General features: G+C 45.0%; 1 long non-coding RNA gene across 2 annotated transcripts; it reads right to left on the reverse strand.

The window, feature by feature from the left end:
• Positions 1–262: 262 nt before the first annotated feature.
• LOC119131113 lies at positions 263–25,784 on the reverse strand. Of its 2 annotated transcripts, XR_005099592.1 has the most exons (6): positions 25,449–25,784; positions 24,593–24,661; positions 23,375–23,485; positions 10,264–10,345; positions 1,191–1,223; positions 263–1,006 (listed from the first exon to the last, which is right to left on the reverse strand). It is a non-coding gene; the product is annotated as an uncharacterized LOC119131113 (long non-coding RNA). The 2 variants fall into 2 exon arrangements; XR_005099593.1 differs by lacking the exons at positions 263–1,006; positions 1,191–1,223; positions 10,264–10,345 and adding an exon at positions 15,569–15,657.
• Between the last annotated feature and the right edge of the window lie 619 nt (positions 25,785–26,403).

Here is a 26,403-nt window from a genome sequence, read left to right on the forward strand (position 1 = left end):
TAAATTCTGTTTTGAAATAAATGATCCACGAGGGTTAATACTTTCCCCCCCATCTAATAATAAATATAGTCATGAACAAATATATTCAGCCACCAGGTGCTTTGCTGTTTCAATGACCCTCTTAAAAGAATAACATGTAAGTGGATGGCATATTAAATATATTTGATATTTGCCATTTCAACCAACTTGGGGAAAAAAAAATCGCTTCGTTAAAATGTAATAGCGCTCACACAAAAGAACCCAATGCATGAGCGCGCTCTTAAAATAATTCTTAGCCATTGTGCTAAATTCAAACGATTCACACTTTGTACATTAATGTCAGACTTTTCGGGGCATGCGCACAAGAGCGGCGGGGGGGGGGGGCGCGTGACCCTTGTCACGCTCATGACAACAAGGTGCACCCACCCTCACGCGATACTTGTGTACTCATTTTAGTAACATCTGCACTTTTTGTGTTGATGCTTTTCAAACACCGTTGTTTCAAATCAAATCCACTGGGGGTAAAAGTATAGTAATAACACTTTTGCTTGAACATAATTACACTTTACCGTCTGCTGCTTCCGTGACTGCCATCCGCTGCTTGTGCGTGTAGTAGTGTATAGCAGGCAGCTAAATCGGTGCATCGCTCGCAGCTAGTTCACTGGGCCACGAGAGGACAGCCATTGCGTGATGATGTAACACGCAACGTGGGGGAGCGAGAGAGAGAGCGAGACAGAGAGATAGAAGCAGAGAGAGCAAGACAGTGTGTTGACAAACATGGCTAATGTTTTGTTTGTTTGCATCGTCTTATGTTCATCTTGCAGCTTCACATAAGCTGTTAGTCTCCCAAGTGTTGATTTTGTGTCCTTAGTATTTCCCTTTCAGCTTCTATTTGAGGAATTTAGGCATTCTGAAGGTTTGAAAAACGTAAATAAACTCATTGATAACCTAACACACACACACACACACACACACACACACTCACCTCGCAAGTGTTGCTCTCTCAATCGCATGAGCGCGTTTCCTCCTGAAAGACACACAAATCACGAGTTTTAGAAAGTGCGATGACCCACATTATGGGTGCACACAGAAAACCATAGGAGGGTCACAACATTAGGTACACCTACCTAATGCAGGCTTTCCCCAAAACCTTTTATATAATAATAATAATAATAATACATTTATATTTCATGAACAATTATTGTATTTACCTTTCAAGAGACCCGAGAACGCTTGGAGTGTACCTGTTGAAAAAAGGCATTATTCATTTAAAATAATAGGTACTCCATAGAAATAAAATAGTTAGGTATATAAAGGTTAAATGTGTTTAAGTGAAATCCAAATCTATTTATTAAGTAATAAAATAACTGAACCGTAACAGTATGTATTTCGTATAAATCAATCTTTTCCATACACAAAAAGGTTTTGAACCACAAATAGCTGAAAATAAGTCAGTAGTTTATTACACGTCACCTTCCCAACTATAAATGAAATATCCAAACCACACTTTAAGGTTTAAATCAAATAGGACCTTTAAGCTTTTAAGAACATGTCATTAGAATGGTTGCTTTTTTGGTGATGGATGACATGGACATGAGCACAAGTGATGCTCAGTGAGCATTTGAACCTGCTGGGTTCAGAGGTCACGATGAGAGGGGACAACACCCAAGAGCTGAAGACAAGCCAAACTTGGATCATTTGAACTACAACTAACTTTGATAAGAAATACGATCACAACCTATGAGCAATATTACATGTATATAACAACAGCAATATTTCTAATTTAATTTTCAGCGCTTTTATGCATTCGCTTCCTGCCCATTTCCTCGCCTCTTTTCAGTTAGCCCAATCTATCCGTCTGTCCACCCGTCTATTCACGTCGAGTTATTATTTTCACCGGAACATTACTTAATTAGTTTACTAAAGAAGAAGATCACACGACGTGTGAGCTAACATACTGCGTGAGGTTTATTTAGCACCCTTGAGCAGTGTTCTCTTCCATTTTGGGCATCTCACCCCGGCGTGAACTTGCAGATCATCGTATCGGCAGCAGAATTTTGTCGCTACATTTTTCCCACTTCTTTTTCTCCTTTTCTTTTCTTCTTGCCGGCGCCGTGCAAGCGTGTTTGTTGTTCCTCGTACAAAAACCCGGCCGAATTGTAGCTTATCCGTCACGATAAAATAACAGGCATTTGTTAGCGCCACCTTCATTACAAAGTCCCACTCGGCCTACAACAATAAACGTAAAAAGTACGCCGGCCACTGGGAAAGTCCCTGCTGACGACCGCACGGCTCCTTTGCCTCCACTTACGTTGAAAGATTCACAGAGAGTTTGGCTTGGATTATTACTGTATGATTTACTTCAAGTCTTATATCCCTAGTCACCGTCTTTACTTTTACTTCAAATGTCACACAGCATGGATGGCCATAATAGACATAAACGATTAGCTAGCCAGCTAGCGCAACATGAGAGGTTAGGTAATTGCAGTCAGGTAGCTAGCAATAGCTCGCAAGTTAGCTAGCTCGCTAGCTAGCTAAATAGGCTAGCACCAGGTTTGGCATGATTAAATATCTGCTTGATTTGTGGTTTTGAAATCTTGATTTAAATGGGGAAATATTTAGCCTTGCTATGATGATATTGCCTCTTGCAGCGGATGAGTTTGGCAGCATGTGAGTGTTTAGCATTTAGCATTGTCAGCTGCAGGCCTTGCCTGTCCACTTACACGCAACAACGCCTCTAGCTCATAAACACATCATCGGGCCCTTCGTCACGCTGCCACGCGGCGGCAAACATGACGCATGGCAGACGCCCCTGAGAGAGCTCCTCGACTTCCACACACACAACAGCAACCCGAGTTCCTTTTCATACATGCAAAGAGCATTTTTCCTCATTAGGGCAGATGAGCTAACTCTGTCTGAGAAGAAAAAGAAAAAAAGTCTTTTGTTTGAGGGGATTGTTTTTTCCCCAAAAAAACTTCTTATATTGACATTGACCATATGAGCGCTAACAACGATCGCACAAAACCATTGCATTCATAAAACAATTCACACGCCACTCCTGCGTCCACTCGTCTCGGCGGAGTTTTATTTGATACTTCCTCCCCAGGCAGGAGCACTTCCTGTTCCTTGTCACAACATGAGCACGGGCCCCCTATCAAAGTACCACGTCGCCGTAGGAGGCTCGTGCGCGCCCGCCCGCGTCGGGGTGGCCGAGCCCACCCACCCGCCGCCCTGCGCCGTTAGTGAAGGAATATCATTTTTGTGGGGCTAGAAATGAAAATATGCACTCACATCACCGATAATAAACAAAGACTTTCGCCCAAAACCATACCAAAGTTAATTCCGAGTTTGATCTCAAGAGGAGAATTTGGGAAATATCTTGTGAAATTGAACTCTCATGATATTCCTTTTGCTTTTATTTGATTTCCAACATGTTTTTTTGCCGCCCGTCTCGATTCAAGAGTGCCGCTTTTGGCTGTTTATCGATGGCGGCGTTTTGTATCTGCAGCGCTCAGAAAGAGACGCACTTAGGTTTCCATTTGCCCTCTCGTACGACCGAGAGCTGCAAAAGTGGCTTTTACACACCCACACACACCCACACACACGCTCTTCAAACGTGCCTTTTCACTGCTGCAGCCTCCATCTGTTTTTACGCAAAAATATTGATGTGACACAATTGTGATGTTTCACGGTGAGTTGTCTGAAAATTAGGAGGGGGGGAAAACACGTCCGGGCTCTTTGCTGGGACAACAGCAGCAGCAGCAGCAGCCTGACTGCGTTTTGGCCGTCGTGTGCGGCTTCTCCATTTCAACCCCTGAGGGAAGTTTGAAGACTTCCGAAATGATCCCGTGCGGGTCCGCTAGTTCATCGGAAAAAGTCATTTCCTGTCTTTTTTTTCTTCTTCTTTCGTCATCACGGTAAGGGTGCCATAACGTTCAGTGTTTTTTAATTGCCGGGCCAATGTTCCGCCCTCCCTCGCTGTTCCGTCTCACTTAAGTCAATAGATTACGCCGATGCCGAGCCTCCAGCTTCAAAAGTTTTTGTTGACTTGATGGTCAGAGAGCCATGACCTCATGCTGTAATTGTACTCTCATTCCATTCCAGACAGAAGGGAAGGCAGTTGGCAAAGGGCGGGAGCGAGCGGCCCCCATTCAAGAGGCGCCAAGGTTAAGGAAGGCCCGCTGGCTAATAAGCAGGCGAGGATGCTTCGCTCGCTTAAGTGTTTTTTGTCTCCCTCATAGGAATAAATGAAAGTCACAGAATTTTGTGTTTGTCCCCCATCCGATAAATGTTCATTGTTCAACTTGTCAACATGAGGAGGCCCAAGACCCGTCAACCCAAAGCGCAAGTCGGCCGGAGGTGCGAGGGCACAACAAGAGGAGGCCGCTTTGGCACGGGGGACGGTCGGTGAAAGGGGGAGGGGGCGGTGAGAGGGGGCCTATGAGGTGTGTGGGTTGAAGTCTGGGTGTCAGTCAGTCTGCTGTAAACGATCCGCTTGTAACGGACCGCCGCTTCTGGCGAGGCGCCCCGTAGTTCGGAATCATCCGCGTTGGAATCTCCTCGACTGGACACACAACGGATGTACTCCGAGAGTTTAGTTTTTTTCAATTAATAAAAAAAAAAAAATCTTTTGGCAAACTATTTGGGTAAGGAGGATAAATTGGGGGTTACAGATTACAAATTTACTGAAGCGCTAATCGTTAGCGAATTTAAGACGGGCATAAATTCAGCATTGCATGCCGCAATGGATCCTGGGAACTGCCGAGTGGGCAAAAAGTACAACAGGCCAACATGCTAAACAAGAACTGATGACTTCAGAACGGCTCCAAACATCTATCCGTTGAAATTCCAATCGAAATCTCGTGTCAACTGAAAAATGAGTTTTGGTATTTTCAGGCTCCCCGAAACATCATTCAACAGCCACAAACAAGCAAAGTGCCGCTGACTTTGATATCACGTAAGATTTTGACGCACAAGGTGGGGATCTAACCTGGTTCGACCCACTTACTCCACCGTGTCTTGCGTGCGTGCGTAAGGCGCCCTGGGACGCTCGGGCCACATGCAGCAGCATTTGTGCGAGATTATTGGAGCGAAAGCGATGAAGTCTGTCGCTCAGGGAGGAGGTTCCTCGAAAGAGCCAGCCAATGGATGGAGAGTGTGTGTGTGTGTGTGTTATCATAATATTGCTGGCATCGAGATAAATAAAAGCAAGAGCCCACATGTTCCCACTATGAGAGCAGTGATGGAGTCGGAAGCCTTCCGCTACGTAAACAAGAGCACCCGCAGCTAATAAATCACCGTAGGCCGTTTACATGGAAGCGGACACGCTCTCACCACGGCGATGATTAATAATGAGCAAATTATTATTCTGATTTTTTTGCTATGTTACTCTTGTAGCAAACTTTCAGCCTGTGAAATACAAAAAAAAACATGTATATATATATGTACAAAATATATATATATATATACTAAAGAATATATACGTAAATATATATATTATTATTTTTTAAATTTATTTTGCAGTGTCAGCGTACATGAGGGAACGTCATCAAATGCATTCAACAAGTGCAGTAATTTCTCAGTTTTAATTAATAATAATATTTATCATTCGAATGGCATTTGAGGGACAAACGACATTGTCGTAAAGAGTAAGTGAGCAGTGCTAGCTACAGCGATGGCGACATCAAGCTGCAAGTGTGATTTGGGGGGGGGGGGGGGGGATCTTTGCCAATGCAGTAAAACATTTGTATTGGTTGTGGGTGTTTTTAAAAGACAAATACTTGTTCTAAAAGTATCACGCTAAATTAGGAGGCGGTGTTATTTAAAGTTGACTCAAATCTTTTCAAAGTAACACAAGCAATGAATACTGATTCATACAGTCTTCATTTGTTTGGGAGGCTTTCATTTTAAGAATGAACAAGAAGCAAATCACTTGTTAAGTCTGTGAACATACAAAATGTCATTTTAAAAAAGATTTGAAAAATAATTCACTTTTAATGTCTGTATTCATTCCAAATGAAATAGTAATTGTTTTTTTGTTAAACAGCAGTAGTGAAGCTCCCATTAATCCTTTGCACCACATTGACAGGCCATCAAATATTTGCAGTATTTGTAACAGTTTTAATTAAATGAATAAATGATGACTTCAAAAAATCAAATTGTCAATAATTACCACTTTATGCTTTGTAGTGCTTATCTGATCTTACTCCTTATTAGAATAAACATAAACAAATGATTTACTCTTAAAAATGCCAAATATTATTTTTATGAATCTCTTAAAAGTGATTCATAAATTCTTAATTTACAAAAATATTTTCAGTCAACTCTACTTTTGTTTTCGTTCTGGTAATTGTTAAAATGCTATTTTATTTGACAAATAATTTACATTTTTTGTAGAGTTTGTCGACTTGTCTCCCACGTATAATACACACACAAGTGAGTAATGTAATATTTTTGTACCAAATGTTTGATGAACTTCAGAATTCTAAGAAGTGTACGTTATTATTTATCTTTCATGGAACTGGTGCAAACTCAATCCGTTCAAAAATATATTACATGTATTGTAATAGGAGCTGTTACAGTTTTTAAAAAGCAGCAGCGCAATTAATTATTCAGACACAAAAATTGTAGCAGAATATTATAACAATAATGAGGAACACAAAATAAATTCTACATGTAATTTGAAACTATTTGCACCAGTCAAAATGTTGAATTAAAAACTTCCATTGAAAATGGATGTCATTTATTTTTTTCAAGCATTTTTATACTACTTTAAAAAAGAGCAACAGTGCGAAGTGAAATGCCCTTATTTGTCTCACCCCGGAAAATGAGCACGCGGTACAAAACTCAAGCTGAAGAAAAGTAAGAAAAAGAAAAGCACTCGCCTCTGCAGTCGTTTTTTTTTTTTGTGTTACTCCAGCTGAGCACCTGAAAAAGCGACGGCGGTACATGAAATGCACAAAAGCTGCCTTTGCCTCGCACGCACGCATGGAGGTAAACCGGAAAAACGTTTGTTTTGCCTGCGGTGTGCGTACGCCACAAAAAGCAGAAATGCAAGTACAAGTGGAACCATTTTGGATCCAAGTGTGGTGGGGAGGACTCAGGGAGGCTTGGAGGTAAACCACACAGGGGTGTTGGGGGTGTAGGCCGATTCCAAAGTGTCCCGGGCGGCTTTGAAAGTTTGCGTGAGGCGGCTTAACGGAACGTCGGATTGTTTTTCCGCTCGGCTGCCCTCTGGACCCGACTCCAAACTCAAGACGACATCCTCTCATTAGCCGGCCCTCCGCTGCTAAGCTGGCCCATTTAGTGTACCCCAAATCCCATTGTTAGACCGGCCGGGTCGAGTCAAAGGCCAACCAAAATATTGATGAACCGCTTCAAGGGAGCACAGAGGTGCTGGATGTGGGCCCGGGGGTGGGAAGGGGGCGGCGGGTGCCTTTGCAAACCTGAAGTCACCAGGTTGAGGGCGGCGGGCGCAATTGTTGGCAGTAGAAGAATGGATGCGACAACAATGCTAACGGCTAGCAAGCTAATGACCCACATGGGCACTTAACATGTCAGAGGTGTAACAATGGATAAAGGTTAGCATGCTAACAGGTAGCACGTGAATGGTTAGAAGGCCCACATAAAAAGGCAGTTCTAACGATGCTAATGGTTAGCATGCGAACATCTGGAGTGGACATTCGCCGTACCAATAAAATGAAGAAAATTGCATCACCAACAATATCAGACGTTAACAGCTAGACATTCTAAACGTGGCTCCAACCAAAAACAATTCCAATGCTTAAAGCCAGCGTATGAAATTGGCATGCTAACAATGACAAGGTTAACAGCTGAAAGGCTATTCCTATTTCTAATGTCAATTCATTTACACGTGGGTGCCAAAAATGGACATTGTAAATGTGGGCCGAACAAAATGGAAACACTTAAATGCTGACATGCTAAAAGTATGTATAACAATTTGCATGCTAAAATTTTGAGAATGGAAGCTGCAACTATGCTAACAGCTAGCCCTGCCAAAAAACACGCCTCAACCTGAAACGTTCATTTCAAAGCAGGTACTAAGGTGTCGGTGAGATGCTAACATGCTAGCAGTTGACGCGTCTCATAGCGTGCATGTGTGGGAATCCGCCCCCCCTCAAAAAAAGGAGTTACGGATTACACTGTTTGTTTAAATCCATGTTGTGGGATTAAGCACCCTGGCTAAGGCGGCCTGGTTCAGGGATCCAGGGTCATTGAGGCAAAGGGCCTGAAAACACAGCTTTGCTCCGAAGGGGAGGTCATCACGCTCATTTAGGAAAACATGAAAGAAAATTGTGACCTTTTACAATACATTATAGTTCCCGTTTTAAATTTATTAAAATTATTTCAGTATACAGTAAATAATGGTCTGATATTTTTCACCTTTGCTGTACTAAATTAGTTTTGGAGTTATTACATACATTAAATAAACAGATTTAAATTGAAATAAATTTAGTATACATATAAATGAAGTATTAAATGTTTTTCCTGATTTGAGAACCAACTCGGAGTTGAAATTCCTGAACTTTTTTGAGTTTATTGTGCGTGCGTGTCAAAGGTGAGGCAGTGTGCAGCTTTGAGGTAAAACCTGCTGACTGGACCTTGTCCAGTCCAAACTCTGCAAAGTGGCACACACAGAAAACTGCAACAGCGGTTAACCGATGATGTTTATAAAAAAACAAAAAAAAACATTTCAGCTTTTGTACATCTTGAGAGAGACCATGCAGGTGTACCTAATAAAGTGGTTTTAAATCCTAACAACTGCAGCACGTGTGTGTGAATGTGTGTGTGTGCGCCACTCCCTAAATATCAAATATTGATGGCGTGCAGCTGCTTGTTTTTTTTAAGGGGATTTCTCTCTTGCTGTAAAATGGAATGACTTGTTTGTTCTCAAAATTCAATCATTTAAGTCTAAAAAAACGTTGTTTTTCAGAAAGATGGGTACGTTGGTTTTTTTCACTCAAACACTTTTGAAACATTCTCACACACTTCCCAAAAAAAAGCATTAACATAGTTGTGTGCATTTCAGAATAATGCATGTTTGTTGTCTCCGAAAGTTATGCGCCAGCATTTTAGTAAATTGGGAGATTTCACTGCATTTTACGGGATCATTTCAGTCAAGCATTTCAATGTATGCTGTATTTTAGTTGCATTATTTGAACATGATGTTGCATTTGTGAATATTCATGAATTGTTTTGATTTTGTTTTGCCCAGCAAAAAAATACTGTACATTTTTTTTCCAAATGTTATTACGATATAATTTACTAATTAACCGCAATCATATTTTTGTATGGGTGCCTTAAGTTTTAAAGCGGTAAATCATTTAATTAAAAAAAGTAGCACATAAGCATCTGCTGGAGTGTTGAAAATGTGCTCAAATAGAAATAGGTCACATTTGTATAAACTGTCATTTGATAACGTCTTAATTAGGTGTTGAAATGACATTCTGCCTGTGTGGCGTGTTCAAGTCAACACAACACAGGATGCTTTGACTCAATTGATCCACTCTACGTCTGCGTGTGTGCATTAATTCATTCAAAGTGCATTTGATGTCATTATCACGTGGGGACGTATGTCAGGGGCGGCGGGAACGCACGCGATGTTGACGTTGGGTCAGCTTGGGCTAATTGACTGGTCAGGTTCACCCAGCCGAGGGTCTGCCCGCCCGGGAAAGTGGGCCAGGAGGAGTAAGACTAATGACACTCTTGTTACTCTGACTACTAACGCAACAACTACGGCTGACTAGCACTACTGCCAATTCCAACTACTCGCAACTACTACGAAGACTAACACACGACGTCAACCATCTCGGCATCTTATTTAACCTTCGCCCAATTTGCAAATGGCCGCCCGAGTTCAAAGAGCGCCGACCGGTGAGCGCGCCGGGCCGGGCCCGCCGGCCACCCGCTAAGCGGCAGCTGCCGACGTAACACCTCGGTGGTGTTAATTGGGCGGCCCCTTCAGCACAAGGGTCCTTCTTTTGGTCATGCGTCTCGGCGGCAGAAGCCCGAGTGGGACTCGAATGCGGGCGGCCTCGAAGCGGCGACATCGAGAGTCTGGACAAGTACAGAGCGCCGCCACAAAGGCTAAATTGAAAATTCATTGTGTCGCCTAAACGGGTTGCCGCAACAATGGCGGCAGAGGTTTGACGATATGAACAAATCTGACAGAAAGCAGCAAAGGACACACTTCATTTGGGCCCATCTAGTTTTCTGCCTAAACGGGTTGTCATAGAAATGGGAATTGACCAAACCACAACGCACCTTCAGGTAGGAAATGAACCAGCAACCAGTAGAGGGCATTGCAGTTCATTCACTCAACACATCGGGTGGCGGAAATCAAATCCTGTGCAAATTGATCAACAAAAAACAGACTACAATCTGCAGGCAAATTAAGCAGATCCTTTCTGATAAAATCATCGATTCACTTTCTAAGATGCTTGAATTAACAATAATCATCGTCTGTAATAAATATTGGATTTTAAATTTGCCCCCTAATTGATTTCTTTTTTCTTCTGGCTCCCATCATTAGCGCCATTGGAAGACTTTGAGATGGAGAAGGCTTTTGAGTGTGCGTGTGTGCGGCGGGTGTTCACGTAATGCTGCTGGGGCCGAGGAGGAAAACCACCTAAAAGGCTCGACGAGCACAATGACACATCAAAAGGACAAGCTACAAAACTTTGCCGCATAATAAGACTCATGAATACGCTCCCAGCCCAAAGGAACAATGCATTCAAGTGTGTGTGTGTGTGTGTGTGTGTCAGTCTTAAAGTTAGCGGTTACAAGCAGGGACAAAAGCGGACGAGCTCTCATTCATTCAGCGCTTTCATTATTCCACAGCGTCACATGATCATTTTATCCGCCGTGCGCTGCCACTTCAAACGTCTCTTTTATGCTTGGAAATTTTTAAAAAACGCGAGGGGGGGGGGGGGAAGTAATTTACGCAAAATCCAGATGTTTTGACTGACTGCTACTTCTTTACGCCGGTGTCCTGCCGTCATCCACATTCGGTTTTATGACATCAATGCCACCCAACATCTCATGCTAACGTTCCATGCTAACATTTCATGCTAACCACCTGTGCCTTTTTAGTGCAGACATTGTAACCGCACACAAAGGAAGCCTCGACGCACTGCGCAATGCGCTTTCATGTCGTTCGCAGCGGACGGATTGATGGCAGGGTATATACATCGCGGCGTGCCGCATATACTTTCAAAGACTGAGGAGAAGCAGATTGTTCTGGTCACCAGACAAATCCTCCTTTTTATGATTTGTCAATAAATAACTTGGAGCGGTCGCGCCGGCTGCCTTCGATGACATCACCACCCGCTCCCTCGGCCCCCCTTCCACGTCTTGGCATTTGTTCTTTGAGCGGAAAGTGATCCCGCCGGGCCGTGAGTGGTAAACAAGTGGAGGCCGCGCTACAATAAGCAGAGACGCGTTGGCTGCCTTGTTTACGCGCAATGTCAAACACGTCGCTCGTTGTGCTGACAAACTGGAGAAATGCAATGACTTAGTCACAAATTGCACAATTGTGTGTTTTTGTACAGGGATTCGTTTTTGATGCACTTTTCTTATTGCTTTGGTTGAACATTGAAAAAGTAGCGGACTTGAAATTGAACCTTGAGGAACGCCACAGTCCAACTCATGACTTTTCGCTACAACGGAAACCCATCATGGGGTTTACTGAAACGCACCTAATATGTTTTCCTCATTCTGTCGGTGTTATTCAATTATGTTAAGATCGTGACAAATTTGACATTTTATTTGATGACAAACTTTAGCAAGCCCCAATTTACAAAAAGTCATCATCAAATTTATTAACCTACTTTCTGGGATGATTTCAAATCCCAAATGGGCTTTTATGATAAACTTTTGACTTCACAGTAATTCTCTTCCTTTTACAAACATTTCAAGCACAACATTGTTATAATCTGTTTTTACTTTTCGGAACCAATGTCGAAATCATCACAGAATTGTTTTTTTTAAAATGATTATTAGTTTAACCTAATCAAGAAACTACTCACATTTGCGTGGGAATATTTTCCAATTGGCCTCTTTTGACTGTAAAAACAAGCCGGTACTTTATGTTATTGCGCCGTTGACTTTCAAGGTCCTCAAAGGTACCCCGAGCCCTAAAATCAAGCGTAAAGCCGTTGAAGCAATTGCCGCTGCATGACTTTCTTCTTCAAGGCCGTTTTTGCCGCCCAAAACTTTTGCTTTCACCCTCCTTCACTTTGTTATTGTTATTTAACAGGGTTAAAAGAGGAACGCTGCTTTAAATGGGTTTACGTTATGGTCTGACATCTGACACACACACACACACGCACACACACACACACACACACACACACACACACACACACACACACACGCACGAGGGGCCGAGCAACACTGTGCAGGCCGAGCCAATTTTCAAGCCCATTTCCTAAGTTAAGAAAGTTCTTCATGCCGTCGATAACACGCTTTTGCCTAAACGGACACGCATGCTCCAAGTGGAAAACGCCGAAGAAAAGCACTTTTCTTCCTTTTTAAGAAACGAGAAGATCAGATTGTCGGAAATAAATGGAGGTTTTGATTTGATGATGGCTGCTATTGGTCATTGAGATCAAATCAAGATCTGTCATTGATGCCAGAAGAGATCAGAAGAGTAAAAGCACTTGGAAATTACAACCCAAATTGATTATTAATATAGCCTAGAAATATTAGAGATTCAATTATTTATAGATTGCCATTGAAAAGTTTGGGGATTATTGACAATAGTTCTCATTCTAAGTGTGTTTTTGCATTTGATAGATTTTATGATGGTTGTAAAAAATGTCTTATGTTTTTTTTTTTTTTTTGAGACATGCCCAGACGCTTCTCTCATCCTGTCTGCTCTGAGCCCGTCCGTGTGTGTGTGTTTTGTGTCCATGCTAAATAATATATCAGGAGGTTTTGATTGGGCGCACCACTGCAAGCGACACGCACAGCAAGAAAACCACTGCTGGATTACTCAAGCAGAGCATTCGGGTATTTTCTTTTCTTTTCTTTCTTAGTCAAAGTTTTTTGCAAGCTTACACGTGTACGTTGATGTGTTTCATGAAAGAGAATTTTTGTTCTTTCTGTGGAATTTCTAAATGTCATCAAAAATTCCATTCTGTAGTTACTGTGTGTGTGTTGTTGATTTATAATTGATTTATGATTCATGTACTATGACAAAATTCATGAGGACATTGCATCAATGACTTTTTTAAACTATGAAATTAGAAATTTAAAAAATGCCTACTCTAGTAATTATTCTTTTTCCTCATAGAGCAGTTAGTCATAATTTGCATTTATTAGTTGCAAATATTGATTTTTATTTACGCAACATTCCGGACAAATTTCAGTCTTTATTATACTTGGAGAAAAAAAGAATAAATTGGATTGTATTATTACCAAAGATATATGATTTCATTATTTCTACATGATTCTCATTTTGCCAATTTAGATTTTATCATCATAATAATTGGCACTGTTTATTTGCGCTCCCTGAGCCCTCGGCCGTGCCACCTCACCCCGTCCCGCCCCGCCTTTCCTTTCCTTTCCTTTCCTTTCCTCCGGCGCCCAGCCGTCCCCTCCCAAGCCTACTCATGCGGAAGGTAGCGGGGCCGAAATGCGGCGCTCTCGGTGCTGCCTCTGCACGCAAGGGTTACCGCGGCGATGGTGTGAGCAAGAGAGAGAGAGAGAGAGAGAGAGAGACAGACAGAGAGAGCGCGAAAGGATATCGGCTAGGGGGGGAAGGTGTTTTCCCGGGCCGTCAGTCAGGAGTCTCGGCTCAGCCGTTACCATAGCGACCCTTTTTTTTTTTTTTTCCCTCCGCCGAGGTCAAGGTGACATGGCCGCCACTCACGCAAGGCGGCGGCCTTCAAAGGAGGAGGGGTAATGGAGGACTAGACGGAAAAGCTTCCTGAAAATACGATGGAATTCAATTTTTAGCTCGCATTCATTGTAACTTAAAATAGTGTGCTCATCATTTTATACTTCACTTCAATTCATTGAGCTGTGTGTCCACCTTGGCCAACTCACAGCATCATTTTTCGCAGAAGATAACAAATATTTGCCTGCGAGTATTGTGATATTGTCAGTCTACATGTGTTGCACCGCAGTTTGTGTTCAAATATTTATTGCTTCGAACACTGCGACGGTTGATGCTAACTTTTGATTCTGCTAGACAGGTTAGCATTGAAAATGCCTTGAGCGCTACTGTTTCTTGCTGGATTTTTTTTAAAAGTGTGTGGGGCGGAACAAACAAGCGGGCACCATTTTTCTTGCGCACACTTAGCCGTGATTAAAGGCGGGACGGTGCGGTTACACGGCAGCCATCACTCACTGTCGCCTTGCTCTCAGACCTCAAAGCCCGGCCAGTGCAACCTCTTGACACCCGCCATTCCCTGCGGGGGTCCCGCCGCCCACTCCGCGCCTCTCCACAACCCGTGATGTATGGTTTTCGCCAAAGTGCTAACGACGCCGTGATTAGGCCTCATCAAAGTAAGACGCGGCACCCGGAGCTAAAAGAAGTCATCGAAATCATTGTGTTTGTTCTACGTTTGGATTCAGTTCAAAAAATGCAATATTGATTTAAAAAAATAAATAAATAAATTCAGTAGCTTGTGCATTTTGTATTACGCCCAACAACAAATGTTATCCTCGTTTGTTGCCTTGAAATTTGGAGTTCAGAAATCGTAAATTCTCGAGTTATGATAAATTGATATCGCTTTTTGCCCCGTAATCAAACGACGACATGAAAGGCAGACAATGATCCATGTGCGACAACACGCTAACGATGGCGTGATTGGGCCCCCGTGAAACAGAGCCGCACCTCGCGCTGGAATAATAAACGCCGGGAGTGATGCATGCTGGGAGGATTAGTCATATTTCGACATCTAATTGGGACAATACATCACCGGGGGGCCCAAAAAGCCGTCTTGGGGGGCGGGGGGGGTTTCGCTTTCTCCTCATTGTGAAGCAGGGTTTCAATCATGCGTGTAACTTATAGCTTTAAGAGTAAATAAACGGGAGTGTGTTTGGCGTATTGCAGGTGTGTGTGTGTGTGTGTGTGGTCCTATAGTGGCGCTCTTTCGAATGAGAATCGTCCCTCTATCTGCTTTCCATCTTTTCCCAAGTGGCTCTTGAGGAACTGAGCCTTCTCCCCATTTTGTTTCTCTCCAAAAGCCCCCCCAAGACCCCCGTTTTTTTCTCCTCCCTCATCTTATGAAATTACAAGCACTTGAAAAGATCTAATGCGCTCTTAATTGTCTCACGCCGGCCGCCGAGGGGAAGCGGTGGGCTCGCTCCGAGTGGGCTTTTTTTTTTTTCTCTTTCCCTCCACAGTGTGTTTCGCATTAACAATAGCCAGACGCACTTCAACTGAGAATTTGGGATGAAGAGGTACGCCCGCCGCGACGCTGAGAAACGATGACAAGTGTAACGCCGCATCCGCCGGTGATAATGCCACGCCTACAGAATGCTTTCAGAAACTTCAGAACTCTCACCCAAAGTTGTCATAGATTAGCCCAACGTATTTTTTGGTGTTTTGGACTCAAATCATTGTTGCTCACTTACCTCCAGGTGGCGAGCCATTTTGGCAATCCAGGAATGTGGGGGAGGGACCTCTTCAGGCTTTTTGGTAAACATCTAAAAAAGAAAAAGTCATCAGTCAACGGCTAACTTCGCTCCCCCCCCCCCAGGAAGGCCGAACCTGGTTTATACAAGCATTTAACATTATGCTGCGTTGAAGAACCATTTAGAGAAATTACACCCCTCCGAAAGTGGCCCTAAGTTGTGGTTTCCCCCCCCGCAGCTGCCGCAGCGAGCGTGTGCAAAGCCGCCAGATATTAATGGAAGCTAATTTGGCTGCCACCAACAGCGCTACGCTTTTCCCACGCTTTATTTAGATTTTCATGCATTAAAATATACGACGAGCTGATTTACGGACGGTCGTTAGGATGCAGGTGGAAATGCTGAAATTGTGGACTGGCAAATGCTAATAGCTAGCCCGCGTTAGCCCCGGTCGGATAATCGTGGAAAGATTTTGACACGTCGGGGCGACAGTGTCGCTTTGCGCTGAACAAATTGGGGGGGTGGGAAATGACATCATGTACGAGCGCTAACCATTGAAAGATGTGGCTAAAAATAAGAAAACAAAAGAGATGGCGTCATCCAACAAGCGGATACTGATAGGCCCCTTTGCGGCTTGGGCAGAAGGAAATAAATTACACGTCCTCTCATGTTTGAAGCGTTCTTTGGGTTGTTTTTGAAGGCGCTCGACACGCCGATAGTGATGGATGCTCCTTTCTTGGCAGCGAGCAATTATGGTTTGCGCCAAGCGGAGCATCGCGCCGGATGACGCTAGCATGGTTAGCGCGCCGCTGACGGGCCGTAAGTCACAGTTAGAAGGTGCTGGTGTCACGGAGATGGTGGTCCCGAAAAAGAAGAAAAGGACAGAAGGAAACAATCAACAAAGGCTTTTGATGACCACTAAAAAAAAATAAAAAATAATCTGAAAATAGCAGGAGCTGAGGGAAAGACTTTTGTGTCCGCTTTCATGTCATTGAGGACAAAGAGCGTGCAAAAGTATGAGGCTGACATTTGGCTCGAAAGATTTACCATGGATGAAACGAAAGAAAAAACATATACCGTTTTTTTCCGTGTATAATACGCAAAATTTAACTAATTTATTGTCCTAAAATCTGGGGTGCGCATTATACATGGGTACAATTTTTTTTAATTTTTTTTTTTTTAATTTAATTTTTTTTTTTTTTTTTTTAAGAAAATCATGGTACTGGTACGAGTATTGATTCATGTATTGTTCTCTTGTCATGTTGTGAAAGAATGTGGGTTGAATAAATACCGAAAGAACAATAGTGTGTTTGTACTGTGCTCTGGTCATTTCGTCAAAGAAGGGATAATAGTCCTCTTCTCTTCTTGACTGACAATGAATGTGATAGTTTAATACAATCAGCAAATAACAAAATGCGTATTACAGGTAATATTTTATTTCACAACACTTTGCCTTGTTCCTTTCGTCTCTGCTGTTCACTTCAAACACGCTCCATACGAACGCAATGCTCTCGTATCAGACGCTTGCTCGATCACCTGCTCGTTTGCTGTCACAATGTACCCTACACAAATCCGAAACATTTGTTGCGGCTCCGAGTCACGACGAGGGGCAAGTTTTGGTTTCCGAGGGTGTTTTTATTCCTCTTCAACGTCTCTCCCATACAGAGCCGCCTTTTTCACATGTCCGCACGTCACTTTCCTCTCTTTTCATCTGATCGCGGTGGTGCCTTTACGGGCAGTCGGAGAAATCAACGCCAACAAAAAAAATACATCCAGCCTAGTTAAGACCATACCAAAGACTATAAAAATGGGACCCATTGCCTCCCTGCGTGTGTGACGATCATTGGGACTTAAAAAAAAAATAAAAATAAAATAAAATAAAAAAAAAAAAATTGGGTGCGTATTATACATGGGTACAGGCTTTTTTCCAGCATCAACATGCCATTGTTAGGGTGCGTATTATACATGGGGGCGTATTATACACGGAAAAAAACGGTAGTTGCACAACATCACTAATGTACTACATGTAAATAAACCACAGCATAACTGTCTGAGAAATTCCAAATATCTCCTCCGAGCAAATGATATTAACTGCACGTGTGAGGGGAGGGGGCATAAACAGTGCGCCCGTCTTCTCTAAATGTTTCAAAATGAGCTCTAATGCAGTCGGGCTGCGTGTGTTTTCGCAGCTGCTGGACAAATAAGCGCCAGACCTGCGCCATCTCCGCCAAGGTCCATCAAAGCAAACAAGGGTGAATCCCCACACCCGACCCCCACGCCCGGCCGGCGGCACAACGTTGACTCCACTTAGCCCGCGCCACTCAAGACGGCCGTGTCACCATACAGTACCCGCTCACTTCCTGCTTCTCCACCAATCAGCAGCCGCTTTCCCTCATCTGGTCATACTGTACACGCGGGACGCCTTCACTGACCTCTGGAATTTGGCACATTCAAATTTCGCAACACTCCTCAAATTCATTTTTATTTTCACTTGACGGCTTCAAGGGGGTGCGCGGTGCGTACCGAGCGGCCTGCGAATGGTTACCGTTCAATTTGTATTTGACTCCCCGCCGGTGGGCCGGCTGAGATCAGAGGGGTCAAAGTGAAAACACATGCCGCGGGTCGGCCGGATCGCGGGACCACCGCGCGTGACTCGCCAGAAGCCGACGGCAAGAACGTGCGTGAAGCAGCCCGCTGAATAAACACGACTCCCCCGCCCGCCGTCTGCGCCCCATTATCTCGTCATTTACGCGGGAGCTGGGCAACGCCGGCGGTTACTGGAAAGCAAAATGGCCGTCCCGCGCCTCGTGCCAATCAAACAGGCCCGACGTTATGGTGGCAGACACCTCGTGGATTCCTCTGGGCCTAATGTGTTTGTTTTAAATATCCCGAGGAAATGATTACATGGAGGCCAGCGGGCGCTCGCCTAACGACATAATCACGGGGAAAATTGTATTTATGTAATCAATCACCGGCGTTTAATGTCCTCCGGGATGAGATTTTGCCGGTGCGCGCGCGGCCATCTCTGGAAAGGCTTTGGTCGACCTTTTAGGGGCGGTGGGGGGGGGGGCGGAGGGGGTACGCCATCTGTGTCACAATGTTGAAAGAGATGCACGGGCCTAAAAAGTCGACAAAAGGGTTTAAAAAATCATTTTGGTTCTGAAGGCGTTTCGAGCAAAATGATGAGTCGAACCCAGTCAACGCCTGCAGAAAGCCACATTTAGGCGTTTGGGTGCTTTTAATGTTTCAGTAAAAGTTACCCCCATTTCTTTAGGGGGGGGGGGGGTTGAAAGGGAGCTTTTTTTCACAACTTGCTGGACTGTTGCAATTGTGTTGCTATGTTTATTCAGCTTTTATCAGGGAAAAGAAGAAGTTGAAAAGAAGCCTTGTGTTGTTTCTAGGCGGGGGGGGGGGCATGTGTGTGTGTGTGTGTAGGGGGGCTTATTCCCTGGACAGAGTGCAATAACTCCAAACGGGATGATCCCCGATTATGTTAAAGACTCTGTCAAGTGTTTGGTGAGCCGACACACTGACGATCACAAATGGAGGAAATGCAGGCCGGACAATCAAATTCAAATCGAAATAATACAAAAAAAGACAAGGGAAGAGAAACATGAAATCGCAGCTGCCCTGTAAGATGATCAAATCATCTTGTCCCACGGCCCGCTACACTCTTTTTTTTTTTTTTTCTTCTCTCTAAAGGGTGCGCTCAGCTGTTTTGCATTAGCGCCGGCCGGCCGGCCAGCCGCCCGCCCGGGCCGCGCCGCCATCTTGTAAACTCTGCTTGGTTTACTCAGCCTGGCTTTCATTGCAGACATTTTGCACGCTTTTAGCGTTTGTTTTCTTTGCCGAGCGGCGAGGTGAGGGAGGTTAAACGCGGCACATGATCAGCGCCGCTACTTTAACAAGACAAGTTAGCCAGCGCTTCTTTTTACACTTAGCAAGTCGCTAAACAAGCACGGAAGCATTTTTTTCAAATGTTGGTGCATCACTTCACAAACAGCGCGCACCCACAATAAAGGTGTGCTAGTCGGTGCTCGAAGCAAAAAAACAAAGCCTTTCCGGAATTTTCGAAGACACAGATTCCCTTCGGCCTCCCCACGGCGTTTTGTATTTGGGCTCCTCAGACATTTGCTGGTTTCAATTATGCACAACACTAGCGCATATGAGCTGACAAATCTCACAACATCCTGTTTGGCTCCGCCCCCAAAGAGCAGAAATGTAACAACATAGCCGCCTTTCGCATGCAGCGCATGCTTCCAGCTGCAGCCGCGGGAACATGGGTGGTGGCTGCAGGTGGGGGTGGGGTGACACTCATGGGTGGTCCGCCCCCACATGGTCCCCCTTGCGCTGCGGTTTGTGCCCAAACATATGATTGCGACGCACAGCTCGCATTGTGTGCCGTTTTACGGTAGAAGGACGCCGAGCGTGCTTATGGGATGGGGGGGGGGGGCACCCGGGCAGCATCGAAGGGGGTCATCAAGGTCGCGTTGGGACGGCATCGTAAGGGGTGTCAGGTATTAGGGGAAGAACCGGGTGGCATCAGAAGAGCCTCGGGAAAGGAGTCAAGGACAAATGAGGGTCCATGCTAGGAAGATTTATCATCCATCCTGCAACTCAACAAGCTGTTGGCGGATGCTAATAGCCGAGCCAATTAGCATTGCTCGTTAGCATCCGGGCTGTTATCAGTCAAGGACTTGAGTAACGTGAACATTGGACCACTCAGTCAGCGCTAGGCAGCACACCTTGGAGAGACTCTCACTAAAAGCCGCGCCGCAGGAACTTTTACACATCACGCCGAGAGAGCGGGCAGAGCAGGCTGCTGAATCGTTCATGCTAAATTGGATTTTGCCGTAAGCCCCCCCTGTAAGCGTGCCCCCCCACACGTCCCACCCCTGTAGGCCACAAATACCACATTTTATTGACTTTCATACGCTGGCAATCAAATCTGAAGTACAGGAGGAGAATTAGCCTCATTGTAACTTTTTATCGATATGGTGGCTACACGGGTGGTCCCGGGCGGCCATGCCTGCGCCACACACACCTTTTGAGAAGAGAGCCTACCCATGGGTTTAGTAGCCTCTGCCAGGACTAGAACCTCTTCTTTGAATTAGAACTTTTAGGACTAGAACCTTCTCTCATTTGTGCCGGGTTAGGCCGGGAAATAAAAGAAGAGCTGAGTCTCCACGGTGGTGCACATGGAAAGCTCATGATGTCGAGTATTAGCGGTTTGTAGTCGCATCAATGACTTTTACAGACAACACGATTCGCCACTCCAAAGGTTAGCAAGTGTGTGCGCGCACCACACGCACACGCACACATGTATCATAAAATAAAAATACATATAGCGTGGTGGAGCCCCGGTGGTCCGTGTCATGCACATTTGTAGCACATGCACGCTGAGGTTTGGCGCCGTTCCCGGCCAGACGGCAAACCTCGGAAGACTTTCTTCTCACGTTGGCCGCACGGAAGCCTTGCGAGGCACGGCGGCCGCGACACGACAGCGACAAAGGAAGCACGTGTCGCCCCCGGTCGCTCCGCGCTAAACGTTTCAACAGCCTCACCTTCACCTGCCGTCATATTATTTAGCTGAAAGACTACCTGTTTGCGTTCGTCGTTAGTAGCAAACAAAATCATGTGCTGCCATCTAGTTGTCAACTGTGGAATTGCACCCAAAGTAAACAAAAGGCGAAACGAAATAGAGGAATAAACAGTACCGAAATAAATCTCGCCAGACCCCGAACTGGAGGTGGATCACATTACGAGTAAAGTGAGTCATGATCTTGGTTATGAAATGAAATCAACTTACTGTACTTAACTAAATTGTGTCTCTCGCGTGTCCAATTACTGTAACAGTCCATTAAAAAAGAAAAATATAGCAATGCTGCTGCCCATCCTCATTCACCCCACCACTGTCCCTTGGTGGTGTGTCTTCATTGGTGTCACATCACCCCCCCCTCCCAAAGTCTGCACCCCCGTCGCCAACCTTAATTGGCCTCCATGACGGACCGATGCGCCATCTTTTTGTGTGCCGGCTCTTTAGCGGCGACATTACGAGCTAAATCTCTATTGTGCCGCCGTGTAATCTCTCTTGTCAAAAGGGAACATTCGCCGATTAACGCCCCCCCCCACCCTCCGCACCCGCCAGCACTGTGACAAGATTCCACGGGTGTGTCTGCGGAGGGCTCATTAAGCGCTGACCGGACTCCATCAGAGCCACCCACACGAGCGGGACCTACGACCTCTCACCCCTGACACCTGCAACTTTGCTCAAATTGGAGCAAACTCATCTTTTGGTGGTGCAAAAAAAAAGGGTCAAAAATGCAAAAATGTTTTTTTTTTTTAACATTTGAGTTGATAATCAGTAAATAATAGTTCAAGTTAAATACTATATTTTTTTAGAATTTTGATTTCTTGAAATCAAGGCCTTAAAATCCCTAATTTGAAATTGAGCCAACTCAGAGCTCACGACGACGTATCAAGGGACCACCCATCTGTTACACATGTTCAACAAACACCACTTTTTTCTTTTTTCCTCGAGGGGGGGGGGGGTCTGTAATATGTTGCAGATGGGGGGTCCGGGCGGCGGTTTGGGGGCGCATCGGGCAGTCAATACGATGCTGGTCAACTGGTCATTTCTGTGCAGTCATTAACCACCTGGGAACGTGGTGTTTTGTCAGCTTTTCCCCGAGTTTTGGGTTTCAATCGGGCCCAAATCAAACACAGACACGGACCACCCCCGAAACAAAGACTCCTCTCACTCAAACGTGTACACAAGACGCAACCTCGCTTTCAGTGACAATGCTAATGCTACAAGCTAACAGTGCTCCCAGGAAAGAACAAAAAATCCCCACAACAATTTATAATTCAGTGCTATCGATCCGCCTAGTAGGTACAAAATACGTGGCCATTTGGGAGTTTAAATCTAAGACGTGAAAATGTCCAATTAGATTGTTCTGATGTCATCCACTTTTGGAATTTATTGAAAGGATTGATTTACGGATGACAAACATGAGCGTCTGTTTTTGTTGTTCTTCTTTCCTTTCCTTGGCACGGCAGCCATGTTGGACTCAACTTTTGTGGCTTCGGCCTTAGTGTGCCTTTTATTTGGGGTTTGGCTCTCGCGCCGAAACCAAAGGATGCAAGCGGTATGTTGTAAAAGGAGGTCTGGCTTCCTCTTCGCCGAGGGCCGCCGCAGATGTCGCCCGTGCAATCGGAACTCACCGCAATTAGCTTAGCATTGGAGGGTCAATCATGAGTTTGGAGTAACAAAACAAAACAAAAAACAGCGAACCAAGTTTAAATTTAACATCGCAGTTGTGGGGCTATAATGCCACCTGCTGCTTTGGAGGCGGAGTTTCCTATTTTAGTGCCAGTCATGAAATTTTGCCGCCATTTTCCTACCACGCTCAAATACAAGTTGTCTCATATTTGTGGCTCAAATATGAGATCTCTTCTGTAATGTCAGTCTTAAGGCCTCAGCAATTGCCTAAAAATGATTTGGTGGCTAAATGTGAGCATTACAGTGCCCCCTGCTGCTCTGGCATGCACTAGACAGCCTGCGAATGGCTTTTTTTACACAGAGCGTCCAAAAAGAAAGTACTCCCGGTGTGGCCCCCATAAAGTAAGTTTTTCCAAATAATGGTGTCGTAGGTGTGGACAGAGGCTAAGTTGTGCTCGCATATAAAAGGCTGCCATCAACACACATAATCTCTCGGCTGAGCCCATTGAAAGCTGGGTCCCGGGGGTTAATTCTCCCATCAGTCCACGTTTGAATCAACTCCTGACTCACATTGAGATGAAAGCCGCCCAGGTCCTGCGGGGACCCCGCCCGGGCCCGGGACCCCATCCCGGCCGACCGGAGCGGATTATTGCATGTCGGACCTCCATCGGGACAGGCAAACTGAAAAGAAAAACAATAATTAGAGATAATTGCTTGTGTCCAAACACGACATTTAAAGCACCCCCCCTCCCCCATGCCCTTTCATGGCATGTGAGCTGGAATGAAAGGGACACCCCCTCCCCAACACACACACACACACACACTCTCACACACACACACTCGCCCTGTTTTGACAGCTGGGCAGGCGAACATAATTTGTGACAGCTGAACTGAAACGTCTTTAACCGCAGAGTGAGGGAGCTCAGCAAGGTGATCTTCCCGGGAAAAGAGGCGGAGTCTTGGCATCCTTTCACCCGAAGAAGAAAAACCAAGACGATGAGGAAGGAATTTTAAGCAGCCATGAACTGACTTTTTTCCAGTCACCATTTTTGCTCACATCCAATCACAAAAACTGAAATGATTGACAATTTGCATCGCCCATCTTTTTTTGTGGTCACATTTATGGTGGTGACATAAGTGAAAGTGGCAGAATTTCAGGGACAAGATGACCCCGAAACGATTGCTTCAAAACAAAATGGCAGACTTTTTGTGACTCCGTCAAATGTGCAATTCAAACAGGGTCAATGATGATTCTCTCGTACTTTAGCGTATTAAGAAGCTCTCAAACGTGAATTCGTTTAGGCCTCCGAATGTGAACATGGTGTCATGGCGCCTTTGACACATTGGGTTAATTTGCTGCTCCCCGTGGTTGACCTTTGAACCTCTGGGGCCGGGGAGTGAGACAGGCGGAATCATGTCATTCCGAGGAGCCGGGGGTCACGGGTCACAACGGAGATTTGGGCAATCCGGGACCCAACCCAAAAAAAAAAAAAACGAGGACCACATGTGCTCCTAAAGACATTTAGAAAGCAAAATAACTGCTGATTTTCCATCTTTAAACATTCTCGCCTCCTCCTGCTCACTGCTTTCTTCTTTCTCCCCACCGCACACTTTATTCAATCAAGTCAGGAATCGACATCATCTCCATCTTCAAATTGGCAGCGACGGGAGTTTTCCCAGGGGTGGAATTTTAATACAAACGTGAATTTCTTCACCTCAAAATACACCCCCCCCCCTGCCAAATAATTCTGCCCCTAATTTGTGCAAGTGGGGAAACGTTAGACTTACTGTTGCCTTCATGGACATCCCGGGAATGTCGGCGCTTGTTCATCTGGGCCTGGAGGACCTTCATCTGCACTGCATGAAGAGAAACACATTGCAATGCATTTCAAGCTGTTGTACAAGTGTAAAAAGAAGCCAACGCGCTTCCGCTTCTTTTGGAGTCGTGAGGTGGAAAGACAACAATGAAGCAAAATGTCTCCTGTGCTCTTGAAAGTGTATGTGAAGAACAAAGCATGGTGGCTCACTTCCTCTTCAATGCACAACTTATCAAGTAACGCGAGGATGGCATGTAAAGGTGCTTGCACACGCAACACGCCAGCGACACGCTACAGAGCTCCGTGTGCGCTACACATGCTGAAAGATACCAACAAATAAATGCAAACAACCATCTGCTGAATGCACAATGTGTGTGTTTGTTCATGAATTGTTCAAAGCAAAAGTGACGTGCAAACATGCTTATCTGTACATCACGTGTGGAAGATACAGACAATAACACCCCCATCACAATCGGAACAGTTTACTCATAACAACTTTTTGTGCATGTGTGTATCAAATAAGCACACAATGTGTCCATGTGTGTTTACTGGCCAACAATTGAAGCAGCACACTTTAATTAGCAAAATACAAATATCTATCAAGTGGACATTTCCTCTCCCAAAGAATTGTGTGCATTGTAATACAAAAGGCCGCTTCAAACAGGGTGCTGATGTTATTGGCTAATGGAGAACATGTATAGGTGGGTGTGTACACTTATGCAACCACATTGTTTTTTTTCTTCACAGCCCATTTTTGAAGGACAATGAATGAAGATTTGAGCGTGTCTCAGTCATTCCCCGCCACCCTAACATGCACACACGCTTACCATGACGAAATCGCATGTGACACGGCTCTGCGAACACAGCACGAAAGGGTCCACTCCCTCTCCTCGGGGCTGATGATGCGGCAGCAGCGGCGGCGGCGGCGGACTGGACAGCGCTTCAGATTGGCCGTTTTATTCTCACTCGTCTCGGGAGGGGCTTCTGTATGCAAAGGGCAGGAAGGACTCGCAGGGTTCAAGTTTGTTGCCTGTGCTTGCAAGGTAGCTTGACTGGATTATTTCATTTGAAGGAATAAAAACATCATACAAATGTTTTGTGAGGTCACAGGAACAAAACAAGCATGTCGATTGAATCCGGACTTGAGTGCTACCGTCTGACCAGGGGCACATCTAGCTCATTTTTTGGGGGGCGCTGGAGCACCCGTAACAAAACTTCAACCAGTCCAAAAATGTGAGCAATCTTAAAGCTTTATTTGACTGCATGTCCAGAGAAGTATTACAACCATAGAAGTCATTTTGAATCAACAAAAATAGTCGAATTGACTCGCCAACTCCAGCTGTTGCTAAAGCTAAGTAGCTTTAGGTTGCCGGCATTTTTCGAGCAAGATATTTTCACGTCCCACATCGGTCTTGCTTTGACCCGGTGGGCGTCGGGTCTGAGTGATTCCGCAAGAGGTCCCGCGGGGGGGAAAGGGGAATCCGAGGAGTCCATATTCGCCCAATTGAGTTACAGCGTCCTCTTGTTTGTTCAGATGGTTCTCTTCGCAGAGAGCAAACGGCCACATCAATTCTAAATGGTCCGTAAAAGTCAGTGATGTGGGTGGGGCGGAGCCGGGGGGGAGCCTACGACTCCGCCGAGCTTTTGGACAAACACGGACAACAAAGACGCCGGAGACCCTCCCCGCATTCGGGTCGTCAAATCGACACCAGACAACCAAGTTCAAAGTTGACGCCTCGAAATAGACGCCGGCGGTTTTCGGTCCCGGCCATCGGTCCAAAT

Source organism: Syngnathus acus, chromosome 12 (assembly GCF_901709675.1).
Source record: "Syngnathus acus chromosome 12, fSynAcu1.2, whole genome shotgun sequence".
NCBI classification, from domain to species: Eukaryota; Metazoa; Chordata; class Actinopteri; order Syngnathiformes; family Syngnathidae; genus Syngnathus; species Syngnathus acus.